Source organism: Accipiter gentilis, chromosome 11 (genome assembly GCF_929443795.1).
Source record: "Accipiter gentilis chromosome 11, bAccGen1.1, whole genome shotgun sequence".
Taxonomy (NCBI): Eukaryota; Metazoa; Chordata; class Aves; order Accipitriformes; family Accipitridae; genus Astur; species Astur gentilis.
In genome coordinates this window covers 23,636,753-23,656,561 of record NC_064890.1, presented here as the reverse complement: position 1 = coordinate 23,656,561, position 19,809 = coordinate 23,636,753, and the positions used below count along the sequence as shown (strand labels likewise).

The 19,809-nt window shown below is 37.8% G+C and overlaps 1 protein-coding gene across 5 annotated transcripts in view; it reads right to left on the bottom strand.

Moving 5' to 3' along the window:
* The window catches only part of GRM8 (glutamate metabotropic receptor 8), a 358,666-nt gene that overhangs the window by 171,942 nt on the left and 166,915 nt on the right, over window positions 1-19,809 (bottom strand). The window lies entirely within an intron of this gene.

The window sequence follows — 19,809 nt, the reverse complement described above, 5'->3', positions numbered from 1 at the left end:
CCTATCTCTCACCAGATGAACCAGAGCAGTCCAAGAACAGGTCATCCACTACTGATGGCTACCCTGTAAATGAGGTGAGGAAGACAACTACGCTATTGGAATGCGCTAAGCTGATGCAAAAAATTAGTTGCATTTATCTTCCTCTTAAACCAAGTGATATTTTGTACTGAAGGTTATTTTGCTGGATATAATTTTAAGGAGCCTATGGCTTTTTAAAATTGCTTTAAATTTAAATATTTGTTTTAATATGAGAACTTTTATCATTTTAAAAAAATAGCTTTACTTGCTTTTTTAAGCCTGGTTACATTTTTTTCCCCCTTAAGCTGTTTGGCTCTTTTGTGCTCCTCTATGACGGTAAAGAAGAGCATGTTATTATTTTTGGAAAGGTTGCTTTTTATATTCTTTCTTTATTACCTACCCTAGTCTCTTAATCTTTTTTGGATATGTTTGGGTGTTCTATTCGTCTGGAGTTTATTTATTTTTTTCCCCGTACAATATGTTCTGTACTTCCAGACCTGCCAGATACTAATTTTACTTAATTATCTCCTTAAAGTTCACCCTCTTAAAATTATCGCTCCTTAAAATTCGCTACTATATGTTGCAGACTCTGGGCTTTTCATAAAATACATTAATAATATTCATCACAGTCTCCCTTTCTCTCTCAAAATCAAATTGCCCTTTAAAAAAAAAGCAAAAAGAAGACTTAATATTTCATTTATAAATGGAAAAGAATAAAAGATATTTAATAACGTGCTAATAGATAGCACATATTTTTAATTAAATCGTAGTAATGGAAAAAAGCACAGTATTTTCATATTATAGATGGAATTGCAAATTTTACTTATGTATCAGTTGCCAGATTAACTGAGCAATTTCAGAAAAATATTAAAATTTTAATATAGAGGGTGTATTTCATTTTAGTGAATATTTGTGTATGAGAACATTAAGAAGACTGATATAGCATGGAAATGAAGCTTTCTGTTTGCAGTCCAGAGCCTGTCAATGTAGCCATTATAGATGAAATTTGCACAAGTGGAAATGTCCCACATATAGGCCCCTATATGTTTTAGCTATTTACCTTCTAAATTTCCAAGGAGCTATAAAGGTGGTGTCCAAGCACCAGCTTAGCTCTGTGCTACAGGGGGGTCCCACCCTGGACACCCAGATGTCTACAACAAGAGCAGGTATGAGACACAAGAGGTTGCAGCATCCTGGCTTATTTTGTTCCTGACACAGGTTGACACCTAGGAAGTGAGAAACAGTATTTTTTTTCCTCCAGGAAATGAGATAGAAATGCATCTGCAGTCCCATCCCCGGTCTCTGTCCTTGCAACAGTTTGTTCCCTAAAGATGGATTACACCCACGTTTTTCCTGAGACTCATAGAATCATAGAATAGTTTGGGTTGGAAGACCTTTAAAGATCATCTGCTCCACTCCCCCTGCAGTGAGCAGGGACATCTTCTACTAGATCAGGTTGCTCAGAGCCCCGTCCAACCTGACCTTGAATGTTTCCAGGGATGGGGCATCTACCGCCTCTCTGGGCAACCTGTGCCAGTGTTTCACCACCCTCACTGTAAAAGTTTTCCTCCTTGTACCTAGTCTAAATCTACCCTCTTTTAGTTTAAAACCGTTACCCCTTGTCCTATCACAACAGGCCCTGCTAAAAAGCCCATCTTTCTTATAAACCCCCTTTAGGTACTGAAAGGCTGCAACAAGGTCACCCCAAAGCCTTCTCTTCTGCAGGCTGAATAACACCAACTCTCTCAGCCTTTCTTCATAGGAGAGCTGTTCCATCCCTCTGATCATCTTCGTGGCGCTCCTCTGGACCTGCTCCAACAGGTCCATGTCTTTCCTGTGCTGAGGACCCCAGAGCTGAACGCCGTACTGCACGTGGGGTCTGACAAGAGCGGAGTAGAGGGGCAGAATCCCCTCCCTCAACCTGCTGGTCACACTTCTTCTGATGCAGCCCAGGATACTGTTGGCCTTCTGGGCTGCGAGCGCACATTGCTGGGTCATGTCCAGCTTTTCATCCTCCAGTACCCCCAAGTCCTTCTCCGCAGGGCTGCTCTCAATCCCTTCACCCTCCAGCCTGTGTTGATACCAGGGGTTGCCCAGACACAGGTGCAGGACCTTGCACTTGGCCTCGTTGAACCTCAGGAGGTTCACATGAACCCACTTCTGGAGCTTGTCCAGGTCCCTCTGGATGGCATCTCATCCCTCAGGAGAGTCAACTGCACCACTCAGCTTGGTGTCATCTGCAAAACTTATGCCAAACTTGCTGAGGGTGCACTTGATTCCACTGTCTATGTCATTGATGAAGATGTTAAACAGTACTAGTCCCAATACGGGCCCCTGAAGGACACCACTTGTCACCGATCTCCATCTGGACATCGAGCCGTTGACCACTACCCTCTGGATGCGACCATCCAAACAACTTCTCATCCACAAAACCGTCCACCCATCAAATCCATACCTCTCCAATTTAGAGAGAAGGATGTTGTGGGGGACTGTGTCAAAGGCCGTACAGAAGTCCAGACAAACAACATCCTTATAAGTTGCATCCATCCTGAACATGTATTCCTTGTTTGACAGTTGTCTAAAGCACCTCCAGACAGTGATTTTTGTTAGATTTCTGGAGGTATTTGTCTGCCTTTATAAGAAACAAAAGCATGTAGACAGAGTGATTCTGCCCACCTTGGGCAGATTACTAGCAGTTGCTTTTCACTTCAGACCCATTCACACATTCGTAATGTATATTTTGTGTCACTCAGAAGTTTGGGTCCTTAAAGTCCACCTAAAGACACTGTTTAGGAGGTCTTGCTCACAGCCTCTAATATTCCATGAAAATCAAGGTTATTAAAATTCTCCACCTTCTCATTATTCACAATTGTCATTATACCTAATGACTTTTAAAAAGAACGCAGAATGAACCACGGACTGTCCAAATACCAAAAATTGTAGTCTCTATTCCAAAGAAAAGACATCTTATTTCTTTAAGGTCTCAAGCCCCAAAAATTTCCTATCAATAACATTTGTTTCAACCTGGAGTTGAAATTATCAATTCTATTCATGGGTCATAGTGTATAATTATCTTATCTCTCTCCGATCTTATTCATCAGACAAACCAGCTATAACAGACTTTACAAAAGGCTTTCTTTTGCCTGGTTTTGCACATAAATACTGTGTTTGTATTTACTTCAGATACAAATGGTGCCACCTGCTCCTCTTAGTACCCTGACATTTGGTGCTAATTAGATGGACTTGCATTATCAACAGCAAAGTAATACCGCTCTGCAGCAGGCACGGTTACCATGGATCCTAATGCACTCAGCATTCCACAGGAAATTTAGCAGAGCGTAAGAAATAAATTCATTCCTGTGTGAACCTGCACCAGTTCTGTGATACTATTAAGGTACATCCTCAAAGTCTGCTAACTCCAAGGGTAAAAACCATTATTATTTCTAAACTTTTATTAATGCATTTTACCATTGAGTCACCATGTAGGTGAAACAAAATTGCAAGTTGATTTTAAACACCCTGACAGTGTTAATGGAAACAAGTCATGCATTCAAGCTGTAAAGGAGAATGAGTCTCAACTGGGGATCAGTTGCCACAAAAAAAGACTACTGGCATCTGTAAGTGAGAACAGTCAAAACAATTCATACTTGTAGGACTGTCACACTGAATAGCTGCAGTGAAAACTCATGCTATTTGTTCCTTTTCAAGCCTACCTGAATGTACCTAATTATTATACTCTGATTATAAGACCTAGCAAACAGAGGCTAATCCAAAAGTTGCTTCTACAGAGTGATTTGACATAGTTCAATAAACTCTGCAGATCAAATTAAATGAGAAGAAGGAGAAATGGATTATGGTGAGAGCAGAAGGTGAAGAAAAGAAGCTAATAACAGAGAAATAAAACCATTAAATAAGAAGGCGATATAAAATAAAATTCTTTCCTTTCTCCCTTCCTTACAGTGAAATGCATACAACACTATAATTCTTCCCATCTGTTCTAGGGTCCAACCACTCCATATTTTACAGTTGAGGTAAATGAGCATTTTCTGCTTCAGGCATCAGCCTCAGACATTGTTTGGGGTTCCTCCTTCATTGTCAGCACTATCTGCATTTCTGTCCTGTACACATCTTCAAGTGCCACAGAGCCAGACTTCTATGAGCTTTAAGATTCTTTCAGAGTTGTACCCAACCTCTCCATCTCAGAAAGGAAAAGTTCAGCACCCGAGTTATAAATTGCACATCCTGTGTTCTCTGCATGGGCTTTTTTAACAAACTACCAAAGGCAAGTTTGAAACATTATTGCCTTCCCCTCGTGATTGGAATTATTGGCTGTGGTATGGAGCAACACACCGCAATCAAAGGAAAATCAGGGAGAGATCCACCCCCTAAAGCTGAAAACATCATAACACAATGCCAGGAAGCATGCGGTATGATACACAACCTCACCAGGCTCAGGCTGCTACCTCCATGCTAGTCCTTTAGCTTTCCTCACAATTGAATTCTAATTAAAATATTTAACCTTTAAAAGATGAAATTCATTTGAGAATCACCTCATTAAGCTCAGTTAATATAAGTGACATAGCCCAAGGGAAGTGGAAGACGACAGGCCAGACAGCATCTACAGGTGTAAAAGCTTTTTATAGGGTAGCACAGATGTACTGACCAGGAATATACAATTAATAAACCACTCCATGCAACAGATAAGCAATCAAGCTGGTAGGTGATACATGATTTGGGGCAGGAGAGAAGTAACATTTCCTCCCCTTTTTTTTTCTCTCTCTTTTTTGGCAGGTACGAAGGGACAATGGACCTAGGTTTGTATAACATAGTTCTATTCACAAGCAATCACATTAAGAATCAAAATCACACTCTAAAATATTACCAATCTGTCTATATTTGAATTAGCAATCCGTTTCTAATCATGGGGAAATTTCTGTACCTAAATTATCAATAACTGAAGTGGCAGTGAAACTGCAGTGTATGAACACAATGCATGCTTTTGAAACAGGAAATCTCAAAGTTTGCACATGGCCTAACGAAAAGTAAAATATCCACTGATCTGACCAGAGACTTTGCTTTGCTTGGGGCCCTGAAGACTGTTCAGCCTTCACAGTCGCTAGATGCTTCCCCACCACCAGAGCCTGCCAGCTGACATAATTTCACAGCTGGGATGAAATCTGTGTCCACATAGCTGAGTGCATTCTTACCCTGGGTCGCTCGTGAATAACCAAGATTTTGTCTGTTGTACGGCATGAATACTGAAGAGGAAAGAGAGAGCTGCTCTAACGCCTGACCAAGAAAAGTTTATCCATCAGTAAGAGGGGCTTGGTTTTCCTACGTGTCAGAACAATACAATAGTCCCCACAAATAAGGAAGAACATTAAGGAATCTTCTGAACAAGAAAAGCTTGTGTTAAAGATTTCCACAATTATCAATGTGCTTTGAATTAAAAACTAAGGAAACCACAGCTTTCTTGAACAATAACTCATCGTGAACCACATATACTTCATTTCTAATGTCATGATACTGCCGAAACTTAGTCTTGAAAAAAAGCCGAGGAACATGTCCCTGTGATACATGTCCAGTATCTTGTTAAAGTGTTCACCCTAATTTTTTCAGGGGGTCATAGGCCAGGATAAGAGAAGAGACACAAATGCTGCAACTTTTGGAAATAAGTTTAAAATAAAATAAAAAAAGTTCTGTAAAAGCATCGTATTTCCATTCTCCAGAGAGCTTTGACCTCTTGTAGTTATTGACATAGCTGGGTTTCAGGAAATACATTAATGTTAAGTGGTGAGTATACCCAGCTCTCACCTGACATTCTACTTCTACAATCACACCTTTGATTTCAAAGAAGAGATGAAAAGCATAACTTGGATATTCTCTTCTGAAAAATAGCCCCACAGAAGGATAAATCCACTGTCCAGAGACATGGAAAATTACTAGACATCAATGTCAACATTTTTATCTGTGTGATTCATTATAATCAGTATGTCAATTATACACACTGTCATTATTGTCTTCATCAGCTATGTGCTAGATAAACATTTGCAGAGGTAGCTGTTCACATACTTACTGTGTGTAATAAATTATTATACACTACTCTGATAAAAATTATTTTTTCTGGGTCCCAGATCATACATTTTTTTCTCATCTTAAAACACAGGCTTATGGAGAGGCTTTTTTACAGAGTTACATTTCACTAGAGAATGTATTTCCATCACAAGAAAAATACTTTCTAAAAAACTTACTCACCAACGTTGAGATTTCTAGGGAAAACAACAAAGAAAATTAGTACTACGTTGAAAATAGGATTGTTGTATTTTAGAACTGAACCAGTTTGAAACTTTTGCTTACATGCATTTGATTTTTATGTTAGATAACACACTATAGTATTTTCATTGAAGTCGAATAAGATTTAATGCATTTGATTATTACGTTAGATAACACAGTATAGTATTTTCATTGAAGTAGAATAAGGTTTAATTCTCTTTTGCTTTGAATTTTAAAATGGTCTGGTTTAATTTCAATTCCAAATGTCAAAATCCTTTTTGAAATAGAAGATTGATCTTCTTTGCAGTTCTGCTTCTCAAGAGGATTTCCTGAATAATAAATTAAGAATAAAGGTTTTGACCCTTATTGTATTTTTTCCCACTTTCCAAAATTGGTCCTGAATGTAACAGCAGCCATTGGAAAAGCTCCGCTTTCTTCAGCAGCTCAAATATATAATTTGAGATTAGGAATGAGAGAGAGGGAACTAGCCCCGTTCCCCGGTGGCCTGCCAGTGCTTGTCAACACCAAGAGGTCCAGTCCCGATTCCCAGCTCCCACAGCTTTGGCTCCCCTTTCTCCGGGCAGCCTGCTCTGCCTCTTAACTCCCTCAGCCCTTCTCCATCTCCTGCTTAGAGTTTCTATGCTGAATTGAAGATCAGTAACACAAAGATTAGGGGGAGGAGAGGAGGATGGGAAAGGCAAAATGTTTTGCTCCAAAAGCATCCTCTGCGGATTTGCATACAGATAGGGATGACAATGGAATTGAGGTACAGGGCAAGGAGATTTTTTTTATATAGGAGAATAAATGCATACAGAGACATATATACACACATGCTGTACGCTGTAGTATTATTTTAAACAGGAATGCCCCAGAGAATAGATCTGTATGGATGTCAAAAACCAAGGAATAAGGTTATATCATCCTCCTTTCATCAGAAAATAAATCACATACAAACTTGAAGAACATAAAATATGACCAGTGAAAAGTATTAATAATGCAGTTTTTCAAATAACCACCTACTCTCTAGGAAGGTATCATAAGAAGGCAAAGTACAGGCACTCAAAATTATTATTTCTCTGTGGAACTGGCTATGGAATATTTTTACATGGTTAGAAAATACATCTAAGACATGCTGCATGTTGCCATAATCATTCTGAAGTCCTTTCAGCTGTGAAATGCTACCCAGTTCAGTGCAGTCCTGCACAGATGCATAAGTGGGCCCCATACAGCCTACCTTGCAGGATTGGAGCTATATTTCTAAATACTGCACAGAAAATTGTTTGAAGGCATAATTACACTTGAAATGCTTGATCATAATGTAATTAAGTTCCTTACACTCAAATGAGAACTAATTTAAACTAGCATTCAAAACTCCATTTAAAAATGGAGGACTTTGGAAAACAAAAAACCTAGTCAAATAACATGTTAATAAAGGAATTAATGTACTGAGCTATAGCAAACTATAGCAAAATGTACATAGTCTTATAAAAGAGTTACTAAGGATTTGAACACCATGAGCCAACTCTCTAGGAATGACAAATGATATCTGACGAGGTGCAGGATTAACACTGCATATTAAAGAACAGACGAGGCAACAAGGTAAAATTTAACCTTATCAACAAGTGTCACAGAATTGAACTCCTTGAGTGATCAGAAAGAGGGAGAGGATGATGGTTTGGGCCCCACAGCCACAATAGCAGCAAGGGAAATGAAATGCTACAAAAAGTTATAGCGACTGAAGAAGCAGAAAACATGATTTCAAATTTCAGCTAGCCATATTCCAGGCTGGTAAATATAATGAAGCATCAGCCAGAGATGCTGTAAATGACCAACATAAACAACAAGCAGAGAAACCCAAGAAGAGAAAGGGTGTTGGGCTCAATCTGGAAGAGTGCACCAGACGCAATTCCAGATAGGACTACAAATGAGTGCGTCTGTAATCATGACCAAATTATGCTCAGATACCCCTTCCTAAAAAAAAAGAAGAAAAATAAATAAATAAACCAACAAAAATTTCATATAGCAGTGTTGATTTTTTTTAAGGGAGCACTATAAAAAGGCAAAGAAGGTGGTAAAAACACTATCCAAATTCTAAAAGCACATTCTTTTTTTAATGTCACACGTATAACTGAAAGTAAACATATAGCCCTGATCTCAAAGGCTATAAAAGCAAAAGTCAACATGATTCAATATCACAGTGAGGGAGGCTGCAAGAAATTTTAATTCCTTTTTTGGAAGAGTAATTCATGCTAAAATGAGAAAAAGAGAAAGGATAAACTGTGGAAAATAGAACCACGTAACAGCAGATCAAAAGAGATTTCAAGGAGTAATATGCACTGCAGTTCCCTCCCACATACAATTTTCCTTTCATCAATATTAGAGAATTTTAGAATTTAGTAACACTAAGGCCAAATTCTTGGCTGGTTACCCTTTTCATAGGTCGTTCAGACTGCTCATCTCTATTTCAAGGTTCTGTGCAACCTGTCTATAAAGCTCTGCTTATTTTGATCCGACTTTTAAGATCTAAAACTCTTGTCTTCTGAAGTGAAAAGCAATGTAGCTCCCCTTCTGATGATTCCTTTAAAGCTTTTCTTACCCTACTCAGCCTTTGATTACTGACCTCTCTGTGATTTCCACAAAAAAATCAAGTTATTACTCTCATTTGGGGGGCCATATCCTCTCAAATCTCATACCTCTTCACGTCAATAAAGCAACACACTTGTACAGCACTGAAGATTTGGCCATTATACAACCTTTGTATTTTATCTCTGTGCAACTCAGTTGCAGAATCTTTGGTCTTGTGTTCCAAACCGTTTCATTTATCATAAATTGCATGAAAGAATTTCACAGAGGAATTAGTGAAAACAGTTCAGATGAAATGGAAAGTGACCTTAATACTCATCCAAAATTCAACCCAAATCTTATGCAGACCTGAAAGTCTCATAATGCAGCTTGCAAAGGTATGGGTCAGTCGGAGCCTGTGTAAAGAAACAGTGTTTAACACAGAGCTCCAGGAAAGTTTTACCATGAAGGCTGATACGCAGGCCATAGGTAGTTCTGCTGAAAAAAGTGCAGAAGCTACAGTATAATATGTAGAATTACTTGCCCTTTTTCCTGCAGGCTGTCAGGTACCAATCTTTACATTCCACACTATCCCACTGCACACAGAAATTGCAAATGTATAAGACCTTTGCATACTCGCTTTCAGTTCTGTTAGCTGACATGAAGACTTGTACAATCTAATACAGCAGATTAATTCCTCTTCCTTTCATTATTTTTTCCTCTCTCCATTTTAAAACACTGCTGCAACTACAGATTTCACTTAAAATCCAGTGAAGAAGTATCGAAAGTTCATAAGCAAGTTTTTTTCCTATTAAATTTCTACTCTAGTTTTGCAGAAAAGTTAGAATGACATATATCTGGTATAATTAAAAAACAAAAGCATAAGTTCAGGAATTAAATCCCTGAATGTGTTTGCTTTATCTATCAGTAAATAATTAGCAATTTATACAGCAAACTTAGCCTCCTTTTCTCTTCCCAAATTCTGTGAAACCATTTGTAATCTTCCTTTTATTATTTATTTGGAATTACTAATTACAAAGTCAATGGCTAATTTTTGGTCTGTACATTCTTCTTTCTGGATAGTTTTTATCTAGAATTTGAGGAATGTTACATACTTTTAAGTAGGATGCAGAACACATGACAGCCTTTTTGTCTCACAGTCATACTATTCAATTTTGCAAATTGCTTTACTTTACTGTAGCCTTTTGGCAGATGCTAACATTTCTGTCCAAGTTAAGAAAAAAAATCAATTATTCCAGCAATCTGTACACATGGACTGTTTGTTATAGTTTCAGATTTTATATGTAATATATCTTGCAAGAGGTTCAGTGAATTGCAGAGCTTATTCTATCACTCTCCAGGCCAACACTTGCAATGTTCCTAAAACTACCAGTTTTAGCGTCTCAGGCTCTTTTTCAAAATTTAAAAGGAATAAAATGAATTTGTTTCTTGTTTGCTGTAGTTTCAAAAGTTACAGGAAGAGACAATTTAAAATGTTACCTTGAAGTGCTTCTGGTGCTGGAAATGATTTGTTCATTTCGAGATGAGACAGTAATTGTTAATCTATCTGAGAGTCTCTGAAGAACTGTTCTTTCAAGGGTATGGCTCAGGAAAAAGTCTACCAATAGTCAGAACTCAACATTGAGAGTGAAAAAGCACCCTTATTTTCTAAGCCAAACAATGCTTATGTGGCACTTAAATTCCACTGGACTCCTCCAAACAGGTTTATGACACGTTCAAATGCCAACTCGTTTTTCTTCTTCTTTGCTTGAAAGAATAGAACAGGAAAACACTGTTCAAAAAAAAAACCTGAGAAATGCAATCTCTGGCCCAAAGAGTTTATACTTCAGCAAATGGAGAAGTAGGGAACAGGTGGGAAGCAAGGGAAACTTGAACAGCATGGTAGACCATGGCCTTAGCACACCACCTGCCCCATCGCTGCAGAACTTTTGAAGGCATTTGGGTCTTATTATTTTGTGGGGTCAGGTGGAATGTATGTAGTGCATAGACTTTCCCTTTCACTATCTTGAATTTTAACTAAGACAGTAACAAATCAATGAAGACCATCCTTGGCTGCCAAAACTTCAGTAAACACTGAAGGTACAGTAGAAAAACCCCACAGCATTAATCACCCGTTTTTTACTGATGCAGCTGAAGATACCACTAATGGAAGCACACCTTATCCCATAGTATCACTTTAATAATTTGAAAGTAACTTATTTTCCACAGGGTGTGTAGCATGTGAGATCACAACACTAGCTGCTTTTGTCTCAGTAACAGATCATGTACATTATGTAGCTTCATTGAAGATTTTAAAGCCTTAATTTGTCTGTCTCCTAGGATTATCTCATCACAGAATAAAAGGATCTTGGCCAGAATAATTAAATATTTATTTTTAAACAAAGCCTAAATATAAACCTGAAATATAAACCTTTGTCAACAAGCCCCTTTAAAATATTTTTCAAAATTCAACAGGAATTGCATCCTGAAAATCTACGGTATTATCAATAAGCAAATAGTCACATATTCAGATCTGAGGAAGATTTGCTGATAATCTGTGTACAGAGGACTGCCATGTATTACCTTCCCTTTTGTTTCTACCTTTGAAAGTAGCTGTAAGGATGCTAATCACCTCTAAACATTTAAGTAATATAGTCATAATTAATATAAACAAATATTAGAGTTATCACCAGGACCTTGCATGAACTGGGAAGGCAGATTGCTTTGTTGAGAAGGTGGTGATCAATGCAGCCATAGAATGGGATTCACTTCACTTGACTTGAGCAATCTAAAAGTAGGGCACCTCGTCCAACTTCGTCATCTAGGTCTATTTACAGACCATAAAGAGATGGGCATCCTCACAGGCTAAGTCATACCAGTCTAAGCAGCTTAATAAAACATCTGGAGGTGGCCTGCCAGAAGTTAAAAAATTAAGTAAATCCTGTCTCATGAGCGCCACCCAAGGGCAATCCTGCAAGACATGAACATGCACTAGTCCAGAGCTAGAATTTGGGTCTAAATCATTACGCCCAACGATGCAGTTAAACCAGTGTAAGTTCAGTGTGACAAATATACCTCTCCTCCCCTGTACACTGATTTTAACACAAACTGGGGACACTTGTGCTTCTACCTGACCTTTCATAAGAACTCTCCATACAAAAACACCTATCTCAAATACTGCATACAAATAATATTCTGGAAATATTGAACTATAATTGGTACATTTCATGGATACACTTATCCATTAAAAACAAAATTCTAACCTCCTTTTCTACGCTGATTTATACTACAGCCATTATGTATGCCCCATTGATTTTGCTGGGTCTATTTCTGCAATAAAATTCTGCTTGGTAGGTTAAAAGCATCTGCATCTGTTTACAGATGACCAATCTGAACTGCCTTCCACAAAAGGTGAGCAATTACTTATAAATCAGGGGCATTTCACAGATGAATAATTATTCAATGTATTGAAAATGTTCATGATCTAAAAGCAGTCCACACTAATAAGTATTTTCATTGCTGCTTCATGAAATTATGAAACCACTTACCTACACTAATTATATTATAAAATTAATATAATTACTAAAGATACAATTTACTTGGGGTATTGGTGGTATCTGAGTAAGTTGCAACTTCTTTTAATATCAAACATCATTAATCAGCAGAAAGATTAAATAATTTCCTTTAGTTTACCATTTTCTTTTCCCTTGTGCTCATATTTGCTTTAACTTGTTGATATCCTGTAAATCAAGTATTAACTAATAGAGAAAAGGCTGTTTTGTGGGAAGTTCTGTGTCAAGAGTTTATGATGTAAGTCACTCTGTATTCCAGTATATGTGTGAGATGACATTCTTCTGCAGTTACAAAACAGGACAAACAAGCTACTTTTTTTTGACCTACTGAGAAACTACATACTGGTAAATTCAAATACACATCTTAAATCATCGCATACTCCAAGAATGTTAAAAATAGCTTATGAATATTGAGCTGTGTATTAAACAAGGCTTTTTCCCTCTCAGAACAGCTAATCAATGGAATAATGCAATGTTAGTTTGTAGTTAGTGGTCTTCTGCAAATAAGGGCCAAGAGCAGTCACATCCTGCTTGTGCTTAAGAACTGAGCACAGAGAGGGCTCTATATCCTTCTGACTTACTCAAAGGGAACAGCGTCATGAGCAGCCGATTTCCCTTGCCATACAGACTGTACAGTACTGTAACCCGAAATGCTTGAATAATGCCACAAATGAAGTATATACAAAATTAAAACACTTCTTCCAGCCCTCTCACTAGGCAGGATTACAGTAACTTTGTCAGAAGGGAAAAAACCAAATACCTTTTCTACCTGAAGAAGGATATCTGGGACTCAGGCTTATCTAGAACACATCTTCCTGTTCACAGCAAGGGTCTGTTTGCGGCAGACCAGGAGAGAAAACTAGATGAAGAACAGCACGCGACATTCCGACTATCAACTTCCCGTTCTACCACCATCTGTCCAGATTGGTTGGGCTGGTACTGGAAATGACAGAGTAACTTACTATTGTCTCCCAGGAACACGGATTACATACAGATGATGTTCTTACGTGTGTGACATCTAAGTTACATCATAAGTAATATTGGTTACAAGTTTTCTGAGGCTACATTTGAGAAGGTGCTGTTCCAGAGTTTACACAACATTGTACCAACAATTCGTTCACTAGGATATGCCATTCTTGCAGAGGCTCCGAGCTGGAATAGAATTTCTGGATTCATAAGTTACTAGCAAACACATCCACACATGTGCACATACATATGCATATTAAAAGTATTCCAACTTGGCAGCAAGTGTATCAAATCTAAAATGGCAAGATACTCTGTTTAAAAGATTGTGCAGTAGAATATGAATCATAACTTTGTAAAACATTATAAATCTAAAATTGATACATTTCCTGACAGAATACAAGACTTGAATTGCTGTTTATGAATAAAATTATAGAGAAACAAAGACTTCTATGGAGTATATCAACAGCTTCTTCTTCATATTAGAAGAAGCAGCCTTTTTAAATGATATGTTTTGTAGGTGAATCTAAGCTTTGACAACAAGATTGAGAAGTGCTATTCCGCTGGATATATTATAAAGAGATCTAAAAATACTAACAACTGGTGAAACAACAAAATGGATGACAGCAAGTGAAAGGAAGAAGTCAAATCAGTGAATGGGCAGCGTATGTTAGGTCCACTGATTTGACAGCTCTCAGACACATTGAGTAATACTTATGCACATTAGCAGTTGCTGGAATGAAATACTATTCGACTTGAATTTTCTGAAATTCTGTAGTTTCTGGAATAAAATCCAGAACTGCCCCTCTGTAAGACAACTGTATGTGTATATTTGGATGAAATACACGTTAGGCTATGGTCTTCTATCACTTATCAGTCTAACAGACACTGACAGCAGAGACATGGCAAGGTTCATGCCTGCCAGTTCTCCACCATCAGGAGAGAATTTGGTCTACACATTCTGACCTGATGTAGAGCACAAGAAAGTCCATATTTCAGTCTTGTTAATTTTGGCAGAATGTCACTCACTTTTCTCAAACATGAACTTTTTCTTTGGAACTGACTACCCAGGCTTCTGAAATTGGGAACCAGAAAAAAAAAAAACAGAAAAAATGGTGAATTTATGGCCTATGGTATACCCTAATAGGGAGATCAAACTTCATTTAGGTTATTGGAAGAGGTCTTGGTGCCACCTGGGACATGATCTATTGTCCTAAAACCAAAAGTAGATACTCTCTGGCTTCACATATTATTTAATGACACATGATGCAGTTTTATTTAATGCTACATTAGAGGCAGCATGAGACCACTGCAGTGCAGCTACCCGTAACGCATAATTTTCATAGTTGTGAGATAATGTCCAACGCAGAGTAAGAAACAACTCAGACTATGACAAATACTCCTCAAAGTCTTTTGTGTCCAATTGATGTGATGGGTAGCAAAGATTCAACAGTCAGCTTAGCTCCTGCTTATCATGCCATAAATCTGACTACTGTGCTTTTTACTTAGAATTACTGTACTTACACAAAACAGCAATAGACGTTTTATAAATATAAAGAAGTCAAAAATCCTTCTGCAATGTGTTTATAAGCTACTTTGCAAATGGGAACCAAGAAAATGGCAAAGAACAGCAAAAGAAGAGAAAGACTAAGAATTGCCCTTTCCACCTCTTATGCCTAAACATACTGGTCACAATACACAAGTCGCACAAAGAGGGAGACCATGCAGCTCTTTCTGTGTGCTCAAAAACAGTCCCTCCTGAGCCTTAGTGCCTTTTGGGAATTGTGGTACAACTCACCATGTGTCTCAACTGCATCTATGCTCATTGTTTTTAACTTTGCGCAGGTCTCATCAAGAAAAAAAAACTACTTTAGGAGTGATTTTATGGCAATGGCACCATTACTCAAACTAAATAGCAATGCGCTGTACCTCTGCAACTGAACTTTTCAATTTGTTCTATAATTTTTTCAGAATGTGGCTGCATACACATATGAGTAGATCTACTTTTTTCTATTAATATTTGTAGGTGCAATTGTATTTTCAAAGATGTTAGTTAAGAGAAAACAATTAAATAATGTATCTGTAAAGCTCCCAGCTATGCACAATGTCTATTATACTGCATTGTGATTTTTTTCAGTAAAACAGGCGGTTCAGTTTGATAAAGCAAATTGAAATTAGACTATTTTACACAGGTCTCCATATGTTTTTAGAAACTCTTCCATCTTTACTTTTAGCAGTACAGTCAGTCATCATAGGCAGTTAAAGGCTGATGAGGTTTGCAAAGTAGTTAAAATGCTAACCATACAAAACAGGGGGAGAGACTACTTCTGTAGGGATGTGCATGAAAGAGCTTTTTTAATTAACGTTTTTGTTGAGGTTTTATTAAAGGGCCACATTTTGCTGTTCAAAGACTGTAACTACTATGACAACTGCATGCCTTGAAGGGATGCTATGAGGAAAACACAGAACAAATCTCAATGGAACTTTATCTTCTTACATCAGATTTGAATTTGAGGCTACCACTGTACACATTAAAACATGATAGAGTAATCAGCTTTACTTCATGTTAGATTCCTATCTGCTTATGCATGCAAACACGAATATCTACATGTGTACGCACATATATATGTAAAGAGGACTTCTTCAGAATTTTTTGTGAGAATGAAATCAAATATTAACATTCTGAGAGGTTAATGGAAGCAAACCTGAGTACACTTTGTTTAATTCTTACCCTTCTCCCTTAACTCTTCATCATTAATGCTGCTTTCTTTTTCTATCACTGTATTTTGGTCTTCTGAAAGAGTGATGGTGCATATTGTCAGTCCCACAATTCAATGCAAAGAGTACTCTGGGATATCTTTGTTTCATTTTCAAAGCTTTGTATTCATACTTTTGTACATTTGTTAGGAAACACAAGGTCTAGAAACCTACCTTAAGTTAGGACTGACAATTAACAACCAAGAGCTGGAATTAGCAACACACCACCAGGGATAAATCTGGTCAGTCCACAGTGTTTCTAAGTAATGTTAAATCTTCAGCTACCAAAAACTTGGCCCATCAACTGAGTCAAGTGGGAAGCTGAATGTATGGGAAAATTCTCCAGGATGTTAAATTTAGAGTAGAGCAAGAGGCATACTGTCTCTGCCATCTCCCGCAACCATGGTGCAAGCCCTTCCTCTTGAAGAATGCAGATAATCAAAGGATGAATGCTGTCTCTCCCTACAGTTTTCTGCTGGGGCACAGGGATGAGTGAAAAGCTTCTCATCTCCTTACTTCTCATTCCCACAAAGAGATTCCAGTGCTAAAGAAAGGCTGTTGAAGATTCCTGAAAGATTCATGTCTCACTAAAGATCTTTTTGTTGAATACAGAAAACCCGCACCTTGAATAAATATGTAAAGTGAGGCTTCTTGTAACCTCTACACACAGTTCAATCCTTGTAGTGCTCCATTCTTTTCCATTTTATTGTAGTAAGGCAAATGAGTTTCCTTTTCAAATGCCTTTCCCCTTCCCCAATTAAAAAAGTTTAAGGGTAGTCATTGAATTATTATTTCGTGTTTACTAAGTTAATGGCCTGATTATTTATTTTTTTCTTATTCCAGAAAGGCTGGAACAAAAGATCTCTAAAATTTTTCAATGAATTAGTCTAATCTTGATGATTTGATCAGTGTACACTCATATTCAGAAACACATAGAGCTAGTTGCAAATCAATGGTGGCAAAGCAATTACTTTTTCAAAGTTTAGATAAATAATTGCTTTCTGTAAACTGGCAAAAATCAGAAAGCAAACAGTTGGGCAAACTTAAAATAAACTTATTTTATTTACCTCCTAAGCACAAATTCTTTTAGGAATAAGAAGCAACAGCAACTACAAATAAACAGTATTTTAAAACAGTTTTAAAATAGCAGTTTTCTTTAAATAAACTGTTTAATTCATTACAACACTAGACTATAATGACCAGTAATGTATAAGAATAGAAGGAGGTAAGAAGGCATATGCCCTTTTGTAATTCTTAACATTGTACAAGGAGAGGAAACCTCTTTCAGGATTTTCAGTGTGAAAAAGACTGTTGATTTTACATGGAAGAGAAAAAAGTATCTTTCGCTATGGAGCATTTTCTAGTATCTTCATATGAAAGAAAATGCTTGAAATTGGATTAGACTGGCAGCATCCTGGCTGCAGGTAGTAAAAATTTAAACCTATGAACAGATAACTCAACTAAATAGAGAACAGGGATATCAGTTTTGTTGTTGGGAATTACAAATGTCATATGAGAAAAAGATTCAAGTACCTCCTAGCTAAGATAAACAGGAATGCCTAATAAAACACATCTCAAGCCTGAGAAAACTTTACACTTATCAATTTGCCTTTCAATATCTTTGGAGAGGGAGATTTTCAGATTATGGCTGTATCTCAAGCTTTTGGATTTCTTTCAGTGTATCACTGGCTGTTGACACGATATACAAATTGGGCTGGTGGTCAAAAGACAAAGAGGATCTTATGATCTGCAGTGCCCAGATAAAAAATGGGAAAAGTAGGATAAAAGGTGTTTTTAAGTTCAGTCTTCAAGTCCTGAACTAGAGACAGGAATACATTCCTTTTAAGAATTGAGCTGAAATTTAGGACTGAGAAAGTAGACATAAAGTTTCAGAGAAAACCCACTGAAAGGACAACTGGCAGCTGGGATAGGCAAGGATCAAAGTCTTCAATATTAAGTTATAAACAATTAAATGTAACAGCTCCTATATCCTTATTGAAATTTAGAGGTTTATTCCTTTCTTTCGTTTACTGCCATTATTTCAGAGCAGACTTGGCCATTAAGTAACGTCTTTGGCTTTTGAAGGGAAAGATAAATTAATGAGTGGGATATTCTCCTCTTTCAGCAGGCAGAGAAGATCATAGTAGACTGACTCGTCTGCTTTGAGGGCTGTGGTATGAAGAACCAGCCGGAATTTCATTACTGTCTCTCTTTTGTGCACAGGAGGCCATGACAAATGAACTGGGGTGGGTCAAGATGCCATTTGTGATTCTCTAGGTCTAGACTGGGAGGCTGTCATTCCCCCATTCTCCACTTAGCATTTCTCCTTAAATAACAGGGGTTTATTTTGAACTTCCACCCTCATCTCTTGATTCAGTTTGCTTCGAAGGGATACATTTTCATTGTTTTTGTTATCCAACACTTTAAATTTCAGTTAGATAAGCATAGGGATCATGATGAGTCATCAGCTTGTTTCAGGTCTGCTGCTGTCCAAGCGTCTCGCCTATTGTAGTAAGCCACCTTTAAGTGGTTTTAGTCAAGGGTCCTGTCACCTGTAGGTACTCCTGCTTGCAGAAGAATTCATAGCTTTTTCCCCTGCAGCTGAAAATGCACGTGCAACCTTCATATGAGACTGCCCACATCTTAATCCCAACCCTTGATACTATGTTAACTTTCTGGGTGCAGAAAATATGTTTTCTTTCTGTTTTCAGGCACAGAGAGCATACCATAATTTTGTTTCATAAAATATATGGATATCCATTTCAAAAGGCAAATTACTTTGAATCTGTCAAGATACGGCCTATGCATTTTATATGCTACTTTTCACTTCGTAATTCCGTTTGACAGACGTGATGAGGCTGAGACAAGTCATACAACCATCTGTAGTAACATTTAGAGCTTCCCAAACTACAGCACATACAGCACTCATTCCACCTGAAGAACTTCAAAAAAGCATCTATTTTCCACTTAAAATAGTAAAAACAAAATAATCCCTTCCCAGACATGGGTAACTACCCATCCATGACTTACTGCTATATGAATCAAGGCCAAGGAGTAAAGGATTAGAGTAATGAGCTATCATTTAGCTCAGTGAGGAACTGAATATCAACCTTTTTTTTTGTGGAGCATGTGATAAAAGGCAGAAGACAAGGCATCGTTGTTGAAATGAGAGAGTGCATGCATGGCGCTCATATTTCTCTGCGAGATAAGTCTGTGCATTGCGAAGCCCAGTGCAGTAAGTCTTTGAATCAATGGCACAGTACACATACAATAAATCTGATGGTTCAGGATGTGCAGGACTAAAGGTGCCTGTGCTTCGAGACTGCAGGGTATGTCTGTCTGACAAACCCAGGAGAAGTGGGGTGCTGGCACGCAGCTTTTGTTTGCAGAAAGTTTGGAAGTGCACTCCATAACAAAGGCTGCATGACAGTGTGCCCAGTTAGCCAGAAATCTTGGAAGAGCGAGTGAACAAAAATGTTCGTGTTCCATGAAGAAAATATTATTTGGTGAATGAAAACACTCCCAGGAAAATCAAGGCACATGGATGACTTATGCATGTAGTGCAGAAAATTGGGTATTGCTGCTGCCTCTAGTCACAGAGACGGTGGTCACTACCAGTAATGCTGGGGGGGTGGGAGTGGTAATTAAGGAAATAACACTGGGA